The sequence below is a fragment of the Vulpes vulpes genome, chromosome 15 (assembly GCF_048418805.1).
Source record: "Vulpes vulpes isolate BD-2025 chromosome 15, VulVul3, whole genome shotgun sequence".
NCBI lineage: Eukaryota > Metazoa > Chordata > Mammalia > Carnivora > Canidae > Vulpes > Vulpes vulpes.
In genome coordinates this window covers 32,078,070-32,103,306 of record NC_132794.1, presented here as the reverse complement: position 1 = coordinate 32,103,306, position 25,237 = coordinate 32,078,070, and positions in this window count along the sequence as shown.

Sequence of the window (25,237 nt, the reverse complement as noted above, 5' to 3'; positions counted from 1 at the left end):
TGTCCTAGAACATGCCACCTTAATAGTTCTTGAAGAAAATATTATTTAGCATTTTAATAAGATTATTGCAGCCACTATGTCACATGTCTATTCTGTAATTATACTTAAGCTAGAAAAAATTTTCAATAGATTTTTAAAGATTTTATTTATTTTTTGACAGAGAGAGAGGGAGAGAGCACAAGCAAGGAGAATGGCAGAGGGAGAGGGAGAAGGAGGCTCTCCGCTAAAGAAGCCCAATTTGGGTGGCGCAGCGGTTTGGCGCCTGCCTTTGGCCCAGGGCGCGATCCTGGAGACCCGGGATCGAATCCCACGTCAGGCTCCCGGTGCATGGAGCCTGCTTCTCCCTCTGCCTGTGTCTCTGCCTCTCTCTCTCTCACTGTGTGCCTATCATAAATAAATAAAAAAAAAAAAAAAAAAAGAAGCCCAATTTGGGTCTCACCGATCCCAGAACCCTGGGCTCATGACTTGAGCGGAAGGCAGATGCTTCACTGACTGAGTGACCCACGTGCCCCAAGCTAGAAAATTTTTAATTGATTTTTATGGAGATTTAAGTTATGTTGCCTAGGATTATATGATTGGTTCTACATGACAATTATTACAACATTTTCTGTATTGTGTTCCATGAATATATTTTTAAAATATGTTGGGTGGGCTCTCACTCTGAAATAACACAGTGCACAATTTATCTCATTGTTTTCATATGTGAGATATTGAGAAATCTCACATTTATAAAGCAAATTCCCTCATTTCAAATATGTGCATGTCACTATATATCTCTTTCTGAATGCAGGCATATTAATCATAGCCTATAAAACATGTAGTCTAGAGATACTTTTATATAATACCCTGATGTGAATGAGTTTAAAATTCTCCAACATGTTACTGTCACTGAACTGTCTTTTAGGATCTGAAGCAAAATTTACACAAAAGCTGTATAATTTCAGGAAAGAATATATGCATTGCATTTTAGGGGGGAAAAAGTCCCCATTTTCTCTAAGACAAACTAATAAACTGGCATTTGGTATTTAGAATCACAATGGAAGGAAGGTTATGAAGATAATTTTCTGTTCCATTTCCCTTCCTCTATGTGAGACCACATGTAAACAAAAATAAATGAGGAAACAGAATAAAACCCTCTAAAACATTACCTTTTATATTCCAGGACATCTTTTTTTAGTGCTTTTTAAAGATTTTTATTTTTTCAATAATCTGAACACCCAACATGAGGCTCAAACTTACAACCCCAAGATCAAGAGACACATGCTCTATTGACTGAGCAAGCTAGGCACCCCTTTAAGGATGTCGTCTAACAGCTTGCCTACATATATAATATTATTTCACTGGACACCATGAAAAACAGAATAACTACCTTGTTTGCTGTGCTCTTATAAAATAACTCCAAAGGATCTCTGATTTACCCAGCTCACCTCCACCCACCAAAGCCACGTTGCCTCCAGCTGCCACCCTGTTACAGGTGAAAATGGTAGTTTGGCTTCAACTCCTCTTCTAATTAATGCTCTAGCTTTCCAGTTCTCTTCACCATTAAACTTTAACAAGTTGTCCTACCTCACAGCCTCCTTGTCCTTGCCTGCCAGGAACTTTTCAACCTACTCTAATCTGTCTCTTGCTCTTATTACCCCAAAGAAATGTCTCTTGCTGAGGACAAAATTGGTTTCTGTGTCACTAAAGCCAATGTACATTTAATAGCTCTCATTTACTTGACCTTTCTGTAGCAGTTAATACTTTTGACATTGGCCTTCTACTGGAAGCACTCTCTTTGTCTTTTCCATGACCCCACACTCTGCTGATGTTTTCCTGACATGACAGGCCATTGTTATCAGTGTACTTTTTCAAACTAGAAAATACAACTTGAGATTCTTTAAAATTTGATCTGGAGCATGTTTCCTTGTTGCTGTGTTCTTTCTCTAGGCAATATTGACCACACTCATGGATTCAATGATTATTTCTCCATACCCTACATTTATAGCCTATACCTTTTTCTCTGAGTTTCAAACCATAAATAGCCAACTCTATACCCAAACAGCCTATTGAATATTGCATAAGAACCTGAAATGTATTATTTCCAAAACAGAACTCATGATCTTAACTCTTTTTTTTTTTTTTCCAAATTTTTATTTATCTATTCATGAGAGACACAGAGAGAGAGGCAGAGACATAGGCAGAGGGAGAAGCAGACTCCCTTCAGGGAACCCTGTGCAGGACTCAGTCCTAGGACCCGGGGATCATAGCCTGAGCCAAAGGCAGATGCTCAACCACTGAGCCATCCAGGTGTCCCTCATGATCTTTAGTCTTGTAACTCCTTCAATATTTTCTATATCAAGGAAATGGCCAGAAAATCAAGTACCCAAGTGAAAAACCTGCAAATCATCTTTGACATTGTCCTTTTTTGTCTTCCTCTCTCCAATATAGTTTATTAAAAACATTGATAGATTTTACTTTATGACACATTTATACTTCATTAAAAGTCTCTCCAAATTTTCTACTTTTCCCCATATCTTTTTATAAATCTGATCTTTTTAAATCTCCTATAACCTAGCCATCAGCAGTAGTCCACTAGTTGATCTTTTTCTCTCTTTCAACTGATTCTCCCTTTCACAGCTCAGCTGGAGTGGTTTTTTCCAACTAAAAAGCTAATAATGTCTATACCACCCACCCACACTCCATGCATACAAAATAAAGTCCTTTATTGGCTTCTTACGACCTTTCAAATAATGACCACAACTTTCGCACAATCATAAGGTGCTTCATAAGCATAGTCCTTTGAAATATCTTTCTTTATATCTTCAAAATATCTCCCTACTCATTTTTATTTGCAGGCCTCAACTCTATAAGCCTTAGTTCAATTTATCAAATGCTCACTGTTTGTTTCAGTCACTTTGTTACTGCATATGTTGTCTCCTTTGTCTGGAATGTTCTTTTCACTGAGTTAAATTCTTATTCATTTCAAAATCAACTCAAATTTCTTGATAAATGTTTTCCTTAATCCCTCATACTAGGTACATCATTATGACATATGTCCGGTTAGTTCTCTGAACATAATATTTATACTGTGTGTGATAGTTTCTGTGGCTGAGATTTTCATAGCCTCTCCACTAGGATATAAGTTACATGGTGGCAAAGTGGGATCTATATTTCCTATGCCTAGAATCATGGCAGGAGCATAGTGGATACTCAGTAATATTGAATATTAATATTTCTTTTACCCCAAATAAAGAAATAAATGATCTTCTGAATAAAGCAATGCTTATAGCAGAGCTTATTGTCAAGGAAACAATAAATAAGATTGACTTGTAGCTGGGTATTTCCTAAGAATGGTAGAAATTGTCAAATTGTTGAAATAGTGCAACGTACACCCAGGGTAATGATAATAAAGTCCTTCGCATCTGGTTTATTAAAGGTCATCCTGGTCCTTCTAATTCAGTGGGAAAACTACTAGAGAGAAAGATCTTTTAAGTGTTCACTACAAACAAATTGCAAAACTCTATTGATTGCATGATGAAATGTTTGTTTTTTTTAAATTTTATTTATTTATTCATGAGAGACACAGAAAGAGAGGCAGAGGCACAGGCAGAGGGAGAAGCAGGCTCTATGCTGGGAGCCTGATGTGGGACTCGATCCCAGATCCTGGAATCATGTCCTGAGCCAAAGGCAGAAGCTCAACCACTGAGCCACCCAGGTGTCCCAAATGTTATTCTTATAATAAACAGATGATCATGCATGAGGGGTTATACTGTTATTTCAGAAGTCAGAGCCACAATTATTTTTTAGAACCCATAGCCTAGCCTGAAATACCATACTCATAGTACTTCAGACTCTGTTATCAACTCATAGCTCTATAAAGCGTTGTGAAAATATTTAAGCACATTAAGCAAATGATTAAGAATAGTAGCTGAAAAGAAAACTTATTCTATGACAATTTTTCATTAAACATATAATAAATGCCTATCATACAATGTTCTCTATATGGGAAGTATAAAAAAAATTCAAACACCTAAAGAATATTTTACTGTCCTTAAAGGACTTATAAATTGTCAAATTTTTGGACTCAACCTCCCAAGACCAATTTGTTCTCCACTGGTCCAAGATGCAGAAACATAGCAAAAAGTGTATATGTGTGTGTGTGTGTGTATATATATATATATATATATACTTATATATACATAGATACATATACTTATATACATATGCATATGTATATATGCATATATGTGTATTTACATATGTATATTGAAATTATATATATTTAAATTACGAATATTTATTATTTATTTTAAAGATTTTATTTATTTATTCATGAGAGACACAGGCAGAGGCAGGAGCAGGCTCCATTCAGGGAGCCTGATGTGAGATCGGATCTTGGGTCTCCAGGATCATGTCCTGGGCTGAAGGCAGACACTTAACGGCTGAGCCACTCAGGTGTCCCTGAATATTTATTTTAATCACATAGATTTACATTTATTTTCTCTAATTCATTTACAAACATATTTACTAAACACATAAAGTATTGTTGTGCCCAAGATTGCGAATCCGAGAAACCACCAAGGAGCCGACACCGATGCAAACGCACGAGGGTTTATTAACAAGCTGGAGCTTGGGTCCAAGTATATCCCACACAGCTGGGCAGGGACTTGGACCCCGAGGTAGGTTCCAGCTGAGTTTTATGGGGTGGTCTCGGGGACCTCCAGAAGGGGTGGAGGAATTTCTCAAGTTCTGTTTACATTCTGATATGGGTCTTTCAAGGGCACTGAGCTCTGTTCTCATTCTAATATGGGGCTTTCTAGGGCGTTAAGCTATTTTTTTTTCCTGTAACTGAAGTAAGGTAGAGTTCAGCTCTTATTCTCAGGGGCCTGAGATGGCTGTACTTGTGCTAACGCTGAATTTAAGGTTGAATGGCCTTAATTTTCTCGGTCTCCACAGTATCGGCTTAAGAAAGAGAAGGTATTTAAATGTTTAATGTAAGACACTAGAGATTTGATATACATATACTTATATATCTGGGCAATTGATTTATTTAAATCCCACAAAACTTATGAGATGTATTTCACAAATGAAGAATCTGAAGCATAGAGAAATCACATAACTCATGTAGCTTATTTATTTAAGATATATATATATATATAATAGATAGATATATGATATATATATTTGCCATGTATACTATATATATGTATAGTATTAGGAGAGGAATGCAGGGCAATATTATTTCAACAAATGTTAAAACATTTTAGATTACAAATTGTTAAATTGGTAAGAGGGACATAGATTGTGTGTGTGCATATGCATAATGAGAAAGTAATTGGAAATAGGAAAGAAAATTTGAGAACCTAGTTCCAGTCCCATTCATGTTACAGAAGGGAAAGATAAAGTAAACAAGTTGCAGATATTATTCTCTGTGTGCCTGGTTTAGCCTACTGTTGTGACTGTGAATGGGTGACTTTTCATTGTGAGTCTCTGAATAAAGCTCCTGAAAGTTAATTCTCTAGAATAAGTGTCAGTCTTAAGAGAGCCAAAGCCATGGGTAGAAGGAGCAGAAAAATTGAAAGAGTACATAATTAATTGATTCCCTTTTCGCTGGTTGTCCAGTGAGCAAAAATCAAAGGGAAATGATCAGATCAGGAAAGAGGAATATGTTTAATAGAATCTTTGGCATTAGTTACAAAAACACTTTGGAGTCTATCTTGTAAGACCCAAGAATAGATCCTATGGTATTTTAAAATGAAGTGTAAGCACCACCTAAAACTCTCCTTGTTCCCTATAACTGCTCCCTACTAAACATAAACACATGAGTAAATGAGTGCATGAAAATCATAACTCAGTTTCCTTGCTACAGATCATGTTCTTCCTTTGCCCTCTTGCCTTTTTCTCTGCTTTGTTCCAAATTCCTTACCCAGGAAGAGAGTTCTAACTATATTACTTTTATTGTTATTTATTTATGTACCCATTTACATTCAAGTACACCAATCTTTTCCTTGAAACTAGCTAGGGAGGTCTATTGTTTTGTGTGAGAGAATTACAAAAAAGAAAAGTAATCAGGAAAAATCTAAGAAATGTCTATTACAAAGAAGTTAGTGAGACAGTCTGATGAAGGCATGTCCTTTTATAATAGAAAACAGATCAGACATAAGTTAGTCTGTAAGGTTTTTCCACATAATGAGAAAGAGAGAGAGAGAGAGAGAGAGAGAGAGAGATCAAGTAATTAGGCCCACATGCTCACTAGTTTTATTAGGTGACTAGAAAATTGGAAAGAAACAGACATACCCACAGCTACATAGCAATGAAATATGCTTGTGGTCAATATTTTCATGGATATCAATATATCTATATGTATCTGTATATATCTATATCTATCTATATTTATATCTATATCTATCTATCTATCTACCTACCTATCTATCTATCATCTATCTATCTATCTATATATATATATACATACACACAGGCCTGGTTATATATTTGTGGCAGATATGACAAACTGTGGCTTGACTCTGAGTTACAAAAATACTCTGTATTCCCATTTGATACTGCCCTGTTGTGCTTTCTTGCTTGTGGAGGTTTTTTCCTTTCTATTTTCACAACAAAGTGACCTGTGAAAGCTGAATATATCCTAAGGAATGAAGGATTTTTTTTTTTTTCAATTTTGAAGCCTAGGCTACGCAGTAGAGTTAAGAGTAGCCTTTGCAGCAAAGGGAGAGCCTGACTATCCTACTTGGAGAAATGAGAAGATAATGACCCAACTAGTTTTGAGAGTAAAATAAAACCCTGGGAGAGGGTGCTGAGGAGATGGTAACAGTTATGGATTCCATCTTCCTCACAGCGTTACAATGGACAGGATGCCACCTCACATCATGTCTCCAACACACATAGCCAAACACACCCTGAAACTGAAATAAGTCTATTTAGTTAAAGTTCTGGCTTGAATTTGTAGACTGCCAGGGATTAGGATTGAAGATAACCATATTTTTCTAATTTCCCCAAGACACTAAAGAACAGAGAAATAAACAATCATGCTAGGGTCAGCAAATATGATCATTCATTCTCCCATGTGTGCTAACATCACCTTGATCCCCAAACCAGGAGCCAACATACAAAAGGTTACAGCTCAAAAAACTGGACCAGGAGAAAGTAAAAAAAATCAGTTAAAAGGTAGTCAGAAAGATAAACAGAATGATATCCATTTTAGAAAGTTTAATTGATAAAATTAAAAGTTAGAAAATACACGAGACAGCAAAATGTTATTTGCCCAAAGACTCAATATGCCAAATGTGTCATTAACACTTCTACACTCTTCAAGCAGCTAGAGAAATGATATTCTTTACCAGATAATATACCTCCTATTTACACTCACACAGTCTTATCGGTGATTATGACAAAATATTGGTTCATCCTTTTTGAGCAAGGGATGTGTCCTTTACTTCTTCCCTAGTCCCCAGAATACCAGGTACATAGCCTGTGTTTAATAAATCCTTTCTGATTGACAGGTTTAGATGACTCTTTCAGCGTGGACCTATAGATTATGTGGCAGACTACATAGCCATTTGAGAATACAGTTAAGGGAGGTTGAAAAATCAATAGGAAAACTAGTACTTCCATTAGGAAATAAACAAACAAATAAAAAATACTGCTAAGCTCTTTCAGAATTGAAGTCCAAAGCTATAGCATCCTGGGAAATTATTTTTGGTTTGTTTACCAAAGAGATTACGTTATTGAGGATGCTGTCAGCATGTGGTTTGCTTAGGTTTTGTTTTGTTTTCTTTCTCTTTCAAGGCCCATTGATAACACATGAACTCTATCTCAGGATAACTGAGAGAAAAGAAAAAGAAAAAGTAAAAAACTCAGAAATTTCCTAATATCCCCCTCATTAACGGAAACTTTTAAATGACTTGGGTTGTGATTAAGACCTGTGGGTCTTGAATTTTTTATGCATAGCTTGAAGGAGCAAAGAAGACAAAGGACAAGGATCCTCTGTTCTTACTGAGTTGGCCACAGCATCCACTGCTCACTTGTGCTGGCTTTTGCTGCCTGTGAATATTCAAAAATATTTTCAGGTCTTACAGCTGAGAGATTTACTGTTGGTTTCCATATTAGTTTTCAGATATCCATGAACATCAATAAGCCCTGGCTCTATGCTATTGGCCTGGCTCTATGGGCCCTTCTTTACATCCTGCATTGTGGTCCCCTAACTTAGCCCTTGGTTCATCTACTGCCACTGAAGAAGCTCAAAAAACGATGGCCCCCTCCCACATGATTTTTAAGAAAGGAATCTTCTACCCAACAAATTAAAAACTCCAAAAGTTGGCTGATTTTGATGGTCTCTTCCCAGAGCAGGGAATACCAATGCAGTTGGATCTCTTGGCAGCAATCAACACAGTACACATTCCAGATCAGACCCTGGGTGCCTTCTCTTTATCTGCTCTATGTTGCTGAAGATTAGAATGATCATATCTAAACCATCATGATTTCTCCTAGGAAATTGTCATCAGGTGTATTTTTTTCTAATAAGCCTTTAAAATAATCATTTTTATTGGTGTTTTTATTCAAATATTAGTTACCCAAGTATTTAAATCAAAAGAATTAATTAAAAAGCAATTTTCCTCATATAGAGCTTTTCAATAATCTTTTTCAACGATGCACAAGTTTTTTCTGTCTAACCCTGTCCTCATCCCTAATCCTAATATTGATCCTACACAGGGATCATATGGTCTGGCAGTAGTAGGCTGGCAGTCTCTTTTTGGATACGTAAAATCTGTATTGCAATTGAATTAATATTAAGAGTTCTCTCTGTTATAAGTTGGCTCTACAGAATGTATTAGACAGACATAGCTTTTCTCCTCTAAGAACATGTGATTTATAAAGGTCTGTGGTATTGTGAAAAAAGAAAAGAACTTTAAAACCCTACATTTTAATTTCTAGCTATCTTTTAAACAATGTTTTCTCCATCCTAAGCAGTACCAGAACTCCCTCCATTACTATTTCCATGTCTTCTTATTGTATAACGATAAATAATTCATAGGAATATAAAAAATGCAATTTTAAAATTCAAAATAAAATCAGATTGTTATATTTGAGGAATGCTTAAAGCCAAATGAAAATTAATTTGTATTCATTAGTTTATCATAAACATTTTCAACAGTTGTGGCCAAATCATAATGGAAATACTAGTGCACAAGATATTTGCTATTAATCTTGCTGTACTTCTGCACACAACTTTGTCATAACTATTGAGAACAGTAGAAAAGTCTTCAAGGTGATGGATTAATGAATAATGAAAGGGCTAAATGAATAAAATAATGTAGCCAGTAAGAGGAGTAAAAGATCTGCTTTGCAAGTTGGATATACAACTCTTAGATAATAAAGGACTGACTGTAATTGTTAGATGGAGTTTAGATATATGCTAAATCCATTTAACAATTATATTAGAAAGTGTAATTTCCAAATTATAGTGCTATCAGTTCAAGGTCATAGTCTATTTAATTATAACAATCCTTGTTTTAAGTGCTAATTCAATAAATAAAAGTGTGTAAAGCTGGAGAATTGTACTGCCAAAAGTATGATTAAATATAAACTACTAAAATAATGTAATTGAAAATGATAACCATTTCTTTCATTTAACCAAGAGGACTCATCAGAGCCTGAATGACCTATGTATGTTCAGAGATGGTTAGAGTGATAAATTCACACAATGGGGTACCTAATTTTCTCCTTTGTCTCATCTCATTCAGCTAGTAGCCGACCCACAGGAACTAACACTGAAACCTACTTAGAGCTCTCATAACTCAGCAGTGGAGTGCCCAGGTCACCCAAAGAAAAGTTCATGGAACACTATAGTTACATTTCACTAAAAACCAAAGAAATATTTTTTGTTTTGGGTTTCCTGTCATGCGATTCTTCAAAATCTTCATCTTACATCCTTCCTTCTGGCATTTCCCCCAACTCAAAGTATTGAAATTTCAGTGAATTCAAGATAGCTCTTATATTTTTATCTCAGTAGTTCACTCGTGTGTGTGTGTGTGTGTGTGTGTGTGTGTACATGTTGGCCCCCACGTGTGTGTGCGTGCACATGTAAAGTGTGAAATGTAAAGTGAGTACCCATTCTTCTAAAGTCCTGGTGGATACTTCGCCCAAACTTCTGCTGTCTTGTATGGTCCTATAATTGCCCAAAATGCATTTTTTGGCAGGCTTTTTCGTGACCTGTTTTTGCCCTCTTGCCCTTCTCTTCTCAGTTTCCTGATTCTTTCAAGTATGAACATTTCATTTACCTCTTTTTTTAGATTCACAGTCCTTCAGTGCCCTAATATGTTCCTGTGTTCTATGAACATATTAGGCTTCCTTGCCGAACTAACTGCCCTCCTCTTCACATATGATGAAGCGTCTCGTGTTGCCCTAGGTTTGTGTGATATCAGCTCACTTACATATTAAAATGTAAATTTAAGGTTATTATGCATAAGACTTGAAATAACACAGTATATGAAATTGCCTAAAGCCCATTTCTTAAGTAAAATGTGTTTGTTTTGAAATTAATTAGATTGTAATTAACTTTACAAAATCAGGGGGAAAGTCATATATTTAGTAAGAAAGCAAAATTTAATTTGGGAATTTTAAGAATTTGATTGCAGGCCAAATGTGATTGTTTTTTTTTTAAATTTTTTTCATTACACATTTTCTGTTTTATCTAGAGTTGTGAGTTAGGAGTTAGTACCACCATACTTTTTGGCACCAAAATTTTCTTTTATCCTTTGGATCCTACCTATCATTTTAAAAAACACACTTACTATAACCTTTATCTTGGCTCACTTCCCAGACCCATGTATCCTCTCTACATTACCATAGTTAATTACTTATGTTTTTTATTTGATGGTTATCTCTGCCAACTCCATTACTTATTGCTAATTCTGAAAAGCTGTAGTGTAAAGCACACATGTCACTTTCCCCAAGGTCACTGCTAGTATTATATCTATTTGGTCAATAATCTATCTGGTAATTTTGGTGACGTTTTCATGCTATTGAGATTTTATTTGGATAAACTTTGTCATTCAATTTATGCTGCCTCTTTTGAATGTGTCATTATTTTATACAATTATGCTAAGAATTTCAACTCCTTGAAACATACCAAATTGAGAACAAAATAGTGTTTGCCTTAAGAATCATAGCTGTGATTTTCCCCAATACTTTTGCTACTTACCATTAGTATTTATTGCATATGTCCCCTCTTTTTTGTAATTTACAGAAAGCAATAATTATGTTTACCATGATTACAATATTACATTTTATACACTAGTGGTTTTCTTCAACTTTCCATTTTAGTCATCTAAAGATACAGTAGTTGGATAACAGAGCTTTCCCCTGGGACAAGCTAATTCAGGTTTTTAAAGATTAGATACATACTGTCAAAATCATTTTAGCTACTTACATGTAAAAGCTATTTTGGGTGATCCATAATCAAGATTGAGCATTCTAGGGACAAAGAAAATCTCCAAGTTCACCCCATCCCCATCCATACTTTCATGCTGTCAAGTTATGCCTCTATTTGCAATGCAGAAGTGTAAGTATCTACATACATATGTAGGTGTGCATGTACCCATGTGTGTATGATGTGTGTAAGTATCTGAAGGTGAAAAGATGGCTCATAAACTCATGGGAAAAGACGAGAGTGATGAGGACAATCAAAGAAAAAGCATGGCACCCGAGTTCTGCCACACTCAGTGCTCTTGTTTTGAATACCGATGGCAAAAAAAAAAAAATGTTTTCATGAGAGTTCTTATGAGATTAACAATCTGCTTTAAGCCTCAGGTAACTACTTTGGACTGAATATTTGTGTCCCGACACCCTGCATATTTTGACACTCCAAACCCCATGTGACTATATTCATAGACAGAGCATTTATAGACGTAATTATAGTTAATGATGTCATAAGGATGAGGCCTTGATCTGATGAGACCTGTGTTCTTATAAGAAGAGATATCAGAAGCCTTGCTCACTCTCTGTCTTGACACCAGATGAGGGCACAGAAAGAGATTGCTGGTCTTCTCCAAACCAGGAAGGAGACTTTCATCAAGAACTAAAACAGCAGCCCCTTGATCTTAGAAGGGCCATCTTAGCCATCTTCCTGGCTCCAGAACCATGAGAAATAAATTTCTGTTAAGCTACATAGTCTATGGTATTTTTGTTACAGCGCCCTGAGCTGACTGAGACAGTAACAGATTAAAGAATGCATTTAGGAAATGGGATCCTGATTTTATTTCTGGAATGGATCACAGTTTGAGCCCAGGGCAGAAGACTGAAAGGGTACAATGACATCTGACACTCCAGGGGTCACAGTGGGGTCACAGGAGCAAGCAGCACAGGCAAAGAGGCAGTGCTCTTTTCATCTAGGGCGCTGACAAGTCTCACTCTGCTCTGTATGTTGGAGGAAGTGAAACTTAATGCGTGTGCCAGGGCAGGAGAAGTACAGTTGACACACTTCCCTCCCCAAAGGCTGCTTAGAGACGGTGAGGGAAAAGTCCCTGAAGCCATGGAATTATGAGATGAGAAGTTCCCCATATGTGAGAATTAATTCACTTATGGTCACATTACTTCTAATAATGTCTGAATGAAATTTAATTCTACAGTGTTCTTAATTTACCCCTTAAAATGTATAGTTGATTGACATTTATAACATCTTTCAAGGTTATTAGATAAAGAGTTCATCTAGTTATTCACTTTTTTAATCATTTGGACTTTAAAATTGTGGTCAAATCAATTTACTGGTAGACTAAAATCTCCTCCACCTCTGAGATTCAATAGCTGACACTCTGGAGAAATGGCAATAAAGTTTTAATTTAGATGCACTTGAAATTGAGTATTGATAATTTTAAGATAATTTAAAACAATGTTTAATATAAAGCATACTGGGGCATTCTAAACATATTTTGCATAATTTGTTAAATAAATGCTCAGGTAATTCTCTTTTTAAAGAACACAGAATTGTTTATTTCTTTGCTCACCCCCTTTCATTTTACCTCCCCCTTGTCTTCAAGCCATCTAAACTTTTCCAACTACCTCTTAGGTGTACTTTCATATTATTTTTTTCCAAGCCTATATAATTGTACACAAATATATAGGCACACATTTATATACCATATATACATACCATGTATATATTGTGTGAATATCATGAGTATATAAGATTCCATACATAAAAATCTGGATATTTTTCCTTTTAAAATGAGAACACACTTGTATAAGCTCTATTAAAAATAGTTTTTTCTATTTAACAATGCTTATGGATATGTGTGATTTAATGGAGGTTTCAAAGTTACTATTTTTAAAATGGTTTCATAATATGACAGTTTATAGCTTTATCATAATTTTTTCAATTATTCACATGCTTTGGACATTCCAAGTTTTGCATTTTTTTCTTTGTGCTGGTAAAAAAAATTCTGCAGTAAACACCCTTGAATTTATATACCTTTCTAGTTTTGTTTTTCTGTGAGTGGTGGTTTATTAGAAAAGGGTTTGCTTTGTTAAAAGATTTTGTAATTTTAATTTTATGGGTAATTATGAATGAATGTTTTTCAGAAACTATTGTTAGTAGCACCAGTGATATGTAAGAGTGTTGTTTTCTCTAAGCCATGGTGGAAATAGGATATATTGAGTCTTCTTTTATTTTTTGGAAAAAACATATAATTAATAGTGAAGTTGGTCATAGTTTTACATCTCTTTATTGTGTTTTGATTTAATTTTCTGTGGAAAGCTCTATCATAAGCATTGATCATTTTTCTATTAGATTGTTGTGCTTCTCTTATCAATTTATAAGAGCTCATTGCTAATTAAAAGTATGAACCTTCTCTGACAATATTTTTATAGATTATTAAAACTAAATATATATGCATATTACATTTTACAATACTGTATTTGTAAGACAGAACCTGAAACATTTCAACACGTTAAATGAAAATAATTAGCATATTTTCTGATAGCTACAATCAATCTAATTAAATTTTAGTATGGGTTAAGTAAAATTTAAGAAAATCATAGGGTGTGTTTACTTCTGTCCTTGTAAAGTTACCAAATTGTCAGAAAAACTGAGCCATTACTGGCCATTACTGCATGAATCTTCTCTTTTATGATTTTACTCTTCCTGGGGGAAAAATAATAACAAACAGAATATTTCATTGGTATGTCTATCTAGATGGATGCTTGGGTTGCTTCCACATCTTGGCTATTGTAAATGATGCTGCAATAAACATAAGGGTGCATATATCTTTTCAAATAGAAATTAAATAAGAAACATACCATATGATCCAATATTGTCACTACTGAGTATTTATCCAAAGAAAATGAAAACACTAATTCTGAAAGATACATGGATAAAACGATTTAAAGAAAATATTTAAAATTCTTTGCTGAGTTGGCAAGAAAGAAGGGAAATTCTCATATCTTAACAGAAGAAAGCCAGGGTTCAAAAAAGTGAGTGTTCGGGCAAGTAGCTGTCACTTCCCAGTAACTTAAGCTTTAGAATGTAACAGAACACTATTGGGGAACTAGACAAAGGCTGAGGAACCCAAAAGTTGGCAACTTAAACCAGAGAGCTCTTGAATAAAAGAGAACTCTAAATTTGACAAGAACAGTTTAAAATAGGGAAAAAAATCTGCTTTGTCAAGGTAGAAGAAATTTTGTTTAACTGGATCTCAGCTCTGGATGGTGGGGGGGGGGAAAGGTTTGCCTTGAAAATTCTTATCCATGGGGCACCTGGTTGGCTCAGTGGTCGAAGGTCAGACACCTTTGGCTCAGGTTGTGATCCTGGGGTCCTGGGATCGAGTCCCACATCGGGACAGCTTCTGCAGTCCTATGTGCATGGAGCCCGCTTCTCCCTCTGCCTATGTCTCTGCCTCTCTCTCTGTGTCCCTCATAAATAAATAAATAAACTCTTTAAAAAGAGATTCTTATCCAAAAGATGATAACCGGGCAGCCCGGGTGGCTCAGCGGTTTAGCGCCGCCTTCAGCCCCAGGCGTGATCCTGGAGACCTGAGATCAAGTCCCACACCGGGCTCCCTGCGTGGAGCCTGCTTCTTCCTCTGCCTGTGTCTCTGCCTCTCTCTGTGTGTCTTTCATGAATAAATAAATAAAATCTTAAAAAAAAATTTCCATGGAAAAAAAGTAAAAAAAACAATTTTTTAGAAATTAAAAAAAAAAACCTTGCATTTGAAGTCAGGATATTTAATATTAAATCATGTGGTTATGTAGTGTGATTTTAGGCTTGCTTCAAAATACCCACAAGTCTCAGGTTACTCATCTCTCACATAAGAAAAATACTATCTTGTTCACTAGCTAATTTCAAATTACAAAGAAGCTATTTACTTCAAGTCACAAGCAAGATATTACAGATACAAGGCTGAATCTACAGCAGACTATTCAAGTGTAAAATTATATGAGTATTCGTACAATATACCTTTAATTAGAATCACTGACCATTTCTATTTTTAGCCCATGGTAGTTATGCCTGTAGTTTTTATAACTTTTATATAATCTCAAACTTAGAGAAAATTCACAAGACCAGCACAAAGAACGCTGGTATATTTCTCACTGGGACTGACAACTAGTTGTATTTTGGTCCATTTAAGTATCTGTGTCTCTCTCCCTCTATCTCCTATCCTCTCCTCCCTCATTCTCATTATCAAAATTCTGAAAATTTAGATCCAACATGATGCTCTCACCTAATCCAGAGTTCAAGGTAAATTTTTTCAATTGTATTAAATAGCTATTTTGTCCCAGTCCAGAATGCAATCCAGGATAACATCACATTTAAGAACCATGTTGCTTTAGTCCTCTTTAATTTGGATTACTTTATGTATATAATATATATTATATTCATATATATCATACATATTTGTATTGATAGTTTAAGAGAGTTCAGCCAGATTTTGTAGAATAATTCTTCAATTTAAGTTTGTCTTTTGTTTCATCATGATTAGGTTCAGGTTATCAAATTTAAAGCAAATGCCACAGAAGTGATGTTGTAGCTTTTCTGTGCATCAAACATATCAGGACATATGTAATTCTAGCTTGTTCTAGTATTGATAATGTTAACATTAATATCTCCTATGTCTATTTCCTCTCTGTAATTAATAATTTGTAGGGAAATGCTTTGAGACCATGAAAATATTCTGTTCCTCACCATATTTTCACTCATTAATATTAGCATCTGTTGCTTATTCCTGCCAGTATCAATTAGTATTGAAATGATAATAGATATCTTCTAACTCCATTATTTCACTTAAAATGTATTAATTATCCCGTTACTATAATATTTTGCTCATTTCTCCACTCATTTATGTATCCATTTCTTTACTTATGTCGGTACAGACAATAAGATTCTTATTTTATTTTGTTCAATGGGTTATAGCATGCTATCATTACGTAATTGTTCAAGTGAGCCCACATTTGGCTAGTGAGAACCCATTCAACCAGATTCTATGTCCTTTGACATGTTGCCACCACTTTTTGAGCACTTTGTATTTTCTGGCATAATTGCAGCATATACTACTTCAGGCTCATCTTATATTTTTCCTGCTCTAGTCCAGGATTCACACAATTCCCCTAGAAACTCTCATTGCATTAAGTCACTGGGTGTTATACTATATGTTGGCAAATCAAACTCTACTAAAAAAAAATACATAAAAAAAAGTGAACATTAGGTGTACTCAGTGCTATTGGTATATTATTGTTTTAAGCCTTTTAAGTGAGCAGGACTTGGAAATTATTCACATACATCAATATTAGGTAGATACAGATATAGATTATATAGATATGGGTAAATATATACTATGAGTTCATAAATTCATCTTAATACCTCCAATTCCAGTCCAGTGGCACCAGATTAATTCTAGCCTTCCCTCTTTGTAAATTCTTCCTCAGCAAGGAGAAATTTGGCTTCCATCATTCTCAACACATTTTAGTTATGTACTGATGTGCTCAATTATAGAATATATGCAAGAATTACATTATGAAAATTGCTAACCCTCACCAGTACAAAATTAAAAAATTGTCTTTATAATTTACTTAGATTAGTTCTGCTTTGTCCCCATCAGTGTGGTAATGATTTATTGAAAATTAAACCAAAATAATCATTTTATTATGGTTTGGAAATTTGGAAATCATTTTAGTTTTTACACCCATAGTTGTTGGTTTTACTTAATTTCTTGAAGAGTAAAAATTTGAAGAATGCTTAATGTATTAGAGCTATTAGCCTTTTACCTAAGCATATATGCAAGTATTTTTTCTTTTTTCCTTTTTTTGCCTTTGCTGATGTTGCTTCACTGCCATGCAAAACATTATTATTTTCATCTTTAATATTATTATGATATAGTTAAAATATCAGTCCTTACTTGTATTGCATCTGGATTTGAGTCATTAGAAAACCTTTCCAGTACCCAAGTTATGGAGCTAATTCACTAATTTTTCTTCTAGTGCTTGTACAATGTTATTCTTTGCATGTAGTTAGCTGATCATTTTGAGGTTTATTCTTAGGTATGGTGTTGGATATTGAATCTAATTTTATTGTTTCCTAAACTGCTATTCAGTTGTCTCTGCATCAATTCTTAAGATATTCATTTTTCCCTTATCATAGGAATGCCATTTTGATTATATACTAAATTTCTCACGTATGACTGTATTTCTGAACTTTCTTTTGTATTCCAGTAGTCTATATGTCCATATCTGTGCTAGTAGCATACTGTTTTAATAACACACGCTTGCCGCACCAGGGTAGCTCAATCAGTTAAACATCTGCCTTCAGTTCAAGCGGTGATCTCAGGGCCCTGGGTCCTGGGATCCAGTCCCATGTCCATCCAGGTCCCTGCTCAGCAGGGAGTCTGCTTCTCCCTTTCCTCAGCCCTCCCCCTGCTCATGTTTTCTCCCTCTTGCTCATGCTTTTCCCTCTCCCTTGTGCTCTCTCTCTCAAATAAATAAATACAATCTTTTTAAAAAAAAATAACACAGGCTTTATGTTATGTTCTGATATTTAGTAAGTTTAGTCTCGCCCAGTAGCTTTTATTGTTTAGTGTCTATCTAGTTATTCTTGAATATTCATTTGTCTGTAGTACTAAATCCATGAAAAAGATCCTCGGTATAGTGGCACCGATAAAGCTTCAAGCCCTTGGAAAGTAGATTTAATATTCAAGTATATGTTTAGGAAAACAGCCCTAATCCCACAGCAGGAGTCTTGGAATCCACATGGTCTAGTAGCCTTTGTGTTGGGCAGGGAAAGTCGCTGAGCATGCTACAGGTACAGGTTTATTTATTTATTTTTTAATTTTTATTTATTTGTGATAGTCACACAAAGAGAGAGAGAGGCAGAGACATAGGCAGAGGGAGAAGCAGGATCCATGCACCGGGAGCCCGATGTGGGATTCGATCCCGGGTCTCCAGGATCGCGCCCTGGGCCAAAGGCAGGTGCTGAACCGCTGCACCACCCAGGGATCCCCAGGTACAGGTTTATGATGCAGATGCATAAAGTCTCCTCTGCCCATATATATGTGCATCTGCTCACATGCATGTGCTTAGCACTCTTCTTTCTGTCCACTGAGCTAAGGAAACAGTTGAGAGTGAGTGACAAGTAGCTCGGCAGAAAGTGGCTAGTGATACCAGTTGTGGAGTGTAATATTGTGTCACAAGATTTCACTTAAGATCTCTTTTCATGCAGAAACAAGGAAAAACCGGAAACCTCTCTCTTGTCCTTTCAACAGAAACACTCCAAGCAACACAGTTATGTTTAAAAAAGAGTCTCACCTCAAAACACTGGCTTTAGCCTTCTGCTAAGTTCCAATATGGGGGAAACATAGATTAGATCTTTTGTTACAGATCAAGCTCTAGTCTGTCAGCAAGTATCTGACAGGAAAAAATATCTCAAACTGAGATGCAAAAAGCTGTATGATAAAGAATCTAGCATTTCAAGGACTTCCATGAATTAGCAAAATTCCTCTTCAGAGCTCTCAGATGAGGATAGTAGGGTCTTTTTCTTCTTTCAGTCACTTCACTTTAGACCTTGACAATGTCCATCTGGTGAAAGTTCTTTAGGATACTCATCATGTCCACGAAGCTCAGCAGGGCTGACCTATCAAAGAAAGGGGTCTGACACTATGTAGATCTCTTCTATGATGTTGCCAGTGATAAAACTGTAGAATAAAATTAGGATCCAAAGCAAGGGAGAGGAAACATTTGAACCACTTTGCTTTTATTCCCTTAGCAGGCTGGCTGTGTAGGTGGCTCTGTCCCTCCTACAAGTCTGACATTTGGCTTAACACTTGTAGGCCTGGCTTCTTCAGGGCAAGTCCTCTTCTCGGCCTATAAAAGTTGGGCACCAACATATTGCTCTGCAAAACAAAGAGGCTGTTCTTCCAGGTGTTCTTAAGTGGGATGTTTCCCTGTTGACCCAGGCAGAGTTCTCCTGTTCAACTACATCATCCTATGCAATACCAGACCTCTGTCTACTCTTAGGGTCTAGGAGATGAGGGGTGCATGTCACTCAGATTCAGCTCAGATGTGTTGGGCACAGTACCAAAAGACATGTGCACACATGACTTTAAAGAACATACGTTCTAATTCATTTTGCTTGTTTTCTTGTATTGGGATGGTCACAAGGTCTTTCATCGACAATCTTTCTCTCAATATTTGCACTTGAAGAACCAGAAGTCATAGCACAAGTCCTGGAGGTGGGAAGCATAACTTCCTCATCTCAGGTCTTGAAGGGAACACCAGTGCTAACTTCCTTCCTTGAGCACTATTGAAGATCTTATAAGATTTTTTTTTAATTCATTTTGATTTTTACTTGTTGTGCTAAGACTCTACATTTATTTATTTTTTAAATTTTATTTAAGTTCAGTTAATTAACATATGATGTATTATTAGTTTCAGAGGTAGAGTTCAGTGATTCATCATCAGTCTTATATAGTATCCAGTGCTCATTACATCACATGCACCCTTAATGTTCATCACCCAGTTACTATGTCCCCCCACCCACCTCCCCTCCAGCAACTCTCAGTTTGTTTCCTATGATTAAGAGTCTCTTAAGGTTTGTCTCCCTCTCTGATTTCATCTTGTTTTATTTTTTCCTCTCTTCCTCTATGATCCTCTGTTTTATTTCTTAAATTCCACATATGAATGGGATTATATAATAATCTTTCTTTAGTTGACTTATCTCACTTGGCATAAGGTATTTTAAAATCATTGTCATCTTTCTCTCTAATTATCATCTAGGTAAATGAATATTTAAGACATTTTGGTCTTAAGGACTCAAAACTATTCTTAAAAAATTGACTGAGAAAGTGCCTTATTAAGTGACCTTGTTCACTTTACCTCTGCACTGTCTCTTTTCTTAAAAATGGAGAATATATAAGATTTATTATTTACTAGTGTTTTCTAACTATTCGTTTATATTTTGTCTTTATTTTTTAGGAAACAGATACATAACCAATTAAGCAATAAAAAATTACTCTAATAGCAACCCATCATAGCTACTGGACCCTTTAACATTCTATTAATCTATCAGTTAGTTACAGTTCCATTTCACTTAGGTATTAAGAATGTTAATGCCTGTCATAAAATCATTCAGACATTTATTTTCTACCTCGTAGTTATTATATCTTTACAATGGTATGAAATTTTCTCCTCTGTTGTAGACAGGCTGCCAGAGACATTGAACTAGCAATTATTTTAAAGATCAGTCCTATCCTGGAAATTCAGATGGAGTAGGATTTAAAAAAAAAATTGCAAAAGTTTTTTTTTTAATGTCATTATTTCCACTATCCTCTTTTTCTCTTCTAAAGCAAGTAGTATTTTATTATCATCCACATTGGCTTTTTAAAATTTTAATAATTTAAAAGATTTATTAAATTACTATGAGACATTAGTGACCATGTATTCACAAACATGAAGCAGCAACCCAGCAAACAATTAATTTACTAAGCAAGACTTATTTCATTATCATATAAACTGGGTACATTCTGAGGTGCAGAAGACCAAGCAATACTAAAATTAGAACATTGTGGACCAAATAATTGTTTAATTGTACTTTTAAAACAGTTATCACATTTCACCATATCTAGAACCATATAGGTTCAATGGGTAAATTTCTTGAAAACAAGATTCATATCTTGTTCTTCTAAAAATGTGTTTAAATTGTGTTTTGGTCTCCAGTTTCTTCAATACAGTGTGGCAAATGCAGTAAGCAACAAATGAAAGATTCTCACATCCTTGAGTCAAATTTTACCACAGTAGGTAACTTTAAAAAAAAACAAACATTTATTTTAGAGAGAAAGCATGAGCAGGGGGAGGGGCAGAGGCAGAGAGAGAGAGAATCCAAGCAGACACTCTGCTGAGTTCAGAGCCCTATGTGGGGCTCAATCCTCAATCTCACTACTGTCAAATGACCACCTAAGCCGAAAACGAGCACAAAGCTTAACCAACAGAGCCACCCAGGCACCCCCATAGTAGGTAACTTTTTATCTGCATAGACTTGAACACAATGTTTTCTTTGATTTTGAACAATGGTAATATACTAGGAAATATTTTATGATGGCAGTATAGTTGTGTTGCAAATTTATCTGGGAACACCAGCATCCTCCAAAATGTGAATGGGTATTATGTGACCACAAAAATATTAAGTCCATTTAAATATTAAAATAAGGAAGCTTCTGAGGCCTGCAAAGAAGAAACCACCATATGTAACACTGATTCTCTAAACTTGTTTCAATAAAAAAGTTATTGCAACCCCTTAGAACAAGACCATTTCAGAACAAAGTTTGGGAAATGAAATTAGTAATTATTCTAATAATAAATATTATAATTAGAATTTTTTTTAATTAAGTGTACTAACAAGCTTCCCCTGCAATGTTAAAGAAATGGTCATGGTAAACCAAGATCAAATGTTAATTTGGAAAATCCCCAGAATAAGAGTAGTTAGAGCTACATATATTCACAACTGATCTAAGAAATAGTTAATCTATAAGGAATCAGTAAAACAAAATACAAAAATTGAGACAATCCTCCAATTCTGCTAAGTATTTACATTATTTCAAATTTTTCACCATGACAGCTGATCATACAACCTATAGCTTGTGGCTATAACATTTCTTGAACTTAAATGGAGAAGATACCAAATAAAAGAAGAGGAGAGAAAAGTAAAAGTAAATAAAGAAAGGAAAAAGATAGATAATAGGGATGCAACACTGGCCCTGAAGAAATCGATGATGTAACTGTTGAAAATGGAATCAGATTCTGAAAACAGAAAGGAAGACGCAAGAGGGAGAACAAGGACCACTTGAGCAGTAAACAGGCTTGATGGTAATAAATGTTGTCTGGTTTTGAAAATGTGTGTATACAAATAAATAAATGGAGATAAGACATGAAACAGAGAAGCCAATGGTATATACTATTCTGGATTGCTCCTCCCATTTACTCTGCAAAGCATAATTCAGTGGGAAAATAAGTATTTCAACTGCAATTCTGGGTCTGACTGTAGGCTTCCTCATGGTGGCATGACTTTGAGCCAAATGCAAAAATGCTTGAAGCCTTATTTCTTCATCTGAAAAAAAAGGGATTAATAATAGCATCTTCTATAAAAATTTTAAAATGCAGTAATTAAATGCAATAATTTGTTAAATACCAACAGGGTGTCTGCTAAATCATGTAAATTGTTTTCTCTTATGGTTACTACAAAATATTTTATTTTTATCAAATATCGAACATTATTATAAAAAACTTGAGTGTAAAGTTGTTGTTGTTTAAGATTTTATTCATTTATTCATGAGAAACACAGAGAGAGGCAGAAACATAGGCAGAGGGAGAAGCTGGCTCCCTGTGGAGAGCCTGATGCCGGACTTGATCCCAGGACCCCGGGATTACAACCTGAGCCAAAGGCAGAGGCTCAACCACTGAGCCACCCAGGTGTCCCAAGTGTAAAATTTTTAGTTGACAACTGACAATCTTTTTTTTTTTTTTAAAGATTTTATTTATTTATACAAGAGAGATAGATAGAGAGAACAGGGGGGATGAACTGAGGGAAAGGGACAAGCAGAATCCACGCTGGGCCCCACACGGGGCTCCATCCCAGGGCCCTGAGAGCATAACCTGATCAGAAACCAGGAGTCAAATGCTTTACTAACTGAGCCCAGTCTCCCCACCAACTGACAATCTTAATCTACAGAAATGAAGTACTTCTTTTTAGTGACAGATTTGGAGAAAACAAAAATAAGCAAAAGGGCTACAAAAGGTTGATAACCAGGGAATGACAATTAAAGAGTCAACCAGCAGAAAAGATAGATGAGCTGAGAAAGTGACCAGGAATTGGTTGTACAGAGTAACAAGTGAGCTAGCTGCTGCTCTTCTATTCAAGACTCCCATTGACTGTCATTCCCACACGGACCCGTCTTCAAGCTGTGTACTCTGTCTTTAGGTCTTTGTGGAAGAAGCCCAGGATCAAGCAGAGAATGATTCAGCACAGGCTTCAAATTCACACAAATCTGTTTCGGTGCCCATTTCCTCATCAACTGTATGACCCTTTACATCTCTGATATTTAGTTCTTTCTCCTTTCCACCTCCATTTTTTAAATGGGGATGATAATGACATATTTCATTGAAATTTTAGGAGTATTAAGTTGACTTTTGCATGTGTAATGCCTAATAGTACCTGGCTGTAGGTAGGTATCTAATTAATGCTATATATTATTTTTTGGTTTATTTATATATTTTTTACATTATTCTTTAAATAAATGTTTTCACTAATTATTTAATTGGATATTTCACATGTAGGAGAGAAAATTGGGTATTTGAGAATTAATTGGCTGGAAGTATTATGTAACATGTACATATAAATGGAATATATATGCATATATACATAATGCATATTCATACATATACATGCATGTTATATATACATATGTGTGTGTCTTCCACTATGCATCATGAGTACATTTCTTACACTTAAACTCTGTATGTTTTGTGAACTTCTTAGCCAAAGAATCAGTATATTTCAACAAATATGCATTGAAAAATTAATCTACAAAAAATGTTGGCATAAAAATACATAAAACCAAACCTTTTAGAAATTCAAAGAGAAGCTGGCAAAAAAAAAAAAATAAATCATAGTGGGAAAAGATGATATAAAGATTTTTATCTGGCAGCACATGGCTCTAATTTGGCCCACAATCATCTTTGCTATGGCTGCCTTACATTACCTTTCACACTGTTTTATTTTATTTTAAATTTGCTGGATGCCAATATTTTAAAATATGTGCAAAATTTCATTGGACAACAATGAACATTGCTGTGGGAACTAATAACCTCAAAAATGTAATGGCTTAAAACAACACAGATTTATTTATTTATTTTTATTTTATTTTAAGATTTTATTTATTTATTCATGAATGACAGAGACAGAGACAGAGACATAGGCAGAAGAAGAAGCAGGCTCCATGCAGGGAGCCTGATGTGGGACTCGATCCTGGGTCTCCAGGATCATGCCCTGGGCCGAAGGCAGGTGCTCAACTGCTGAGCCACCCGGGCATCCCAAGAACACAGATTTATATCTTTTTCATGCCACTTAGCCAGCAAAGGTTGGCAAGAGCCTCAGCTTATTGTAGTCACGCAGATTGGGCTAAAGGAGGTTCAAACTTTTCTGTGCTTTCAAGATCACTATATTCAAGAGAAATATAGGAGTCAAGTTTTAGCAATTAAATTTTTCACTGCAAAATGCAAAAGTTTTCACTGCATAGCACTTTCTCTAATATTTTGCTGTTCAAAAAAAGTCACTTGGGCTCTTCTAATGATAAGTGAATAGGAAAGGGCAATCTCAATTTATGCCCAAAATTAGGATAATCCAATTGCTGTCATGCATCTCTATCAGAATGCAAAATAGTCTATTAAATAAAATATAAATAAAGGCACAAAGATTGGAATTGAGCAGTAAAATCTAGGTAAATCTATAGGTAAATTTGTATGCAAATTAGAAAATACATGTTTATAGAAAGTCTATGTATTGTACATTTACAAAATCTGATAAGATAATATACTATAAAGAAAATTCAAGCAATTTTTTTAAAATATTTTATTTATTTATTCATAGACACACAGAGAGAGAGAGGCAGAGACACAGGCAGAGTCGGAGAGGGAGAAGCAGGCATTATCATACAAGGAGCCCGACGTGGGACTCGATCCCAGGTCTCCAGGATCACACCCCAGGCTA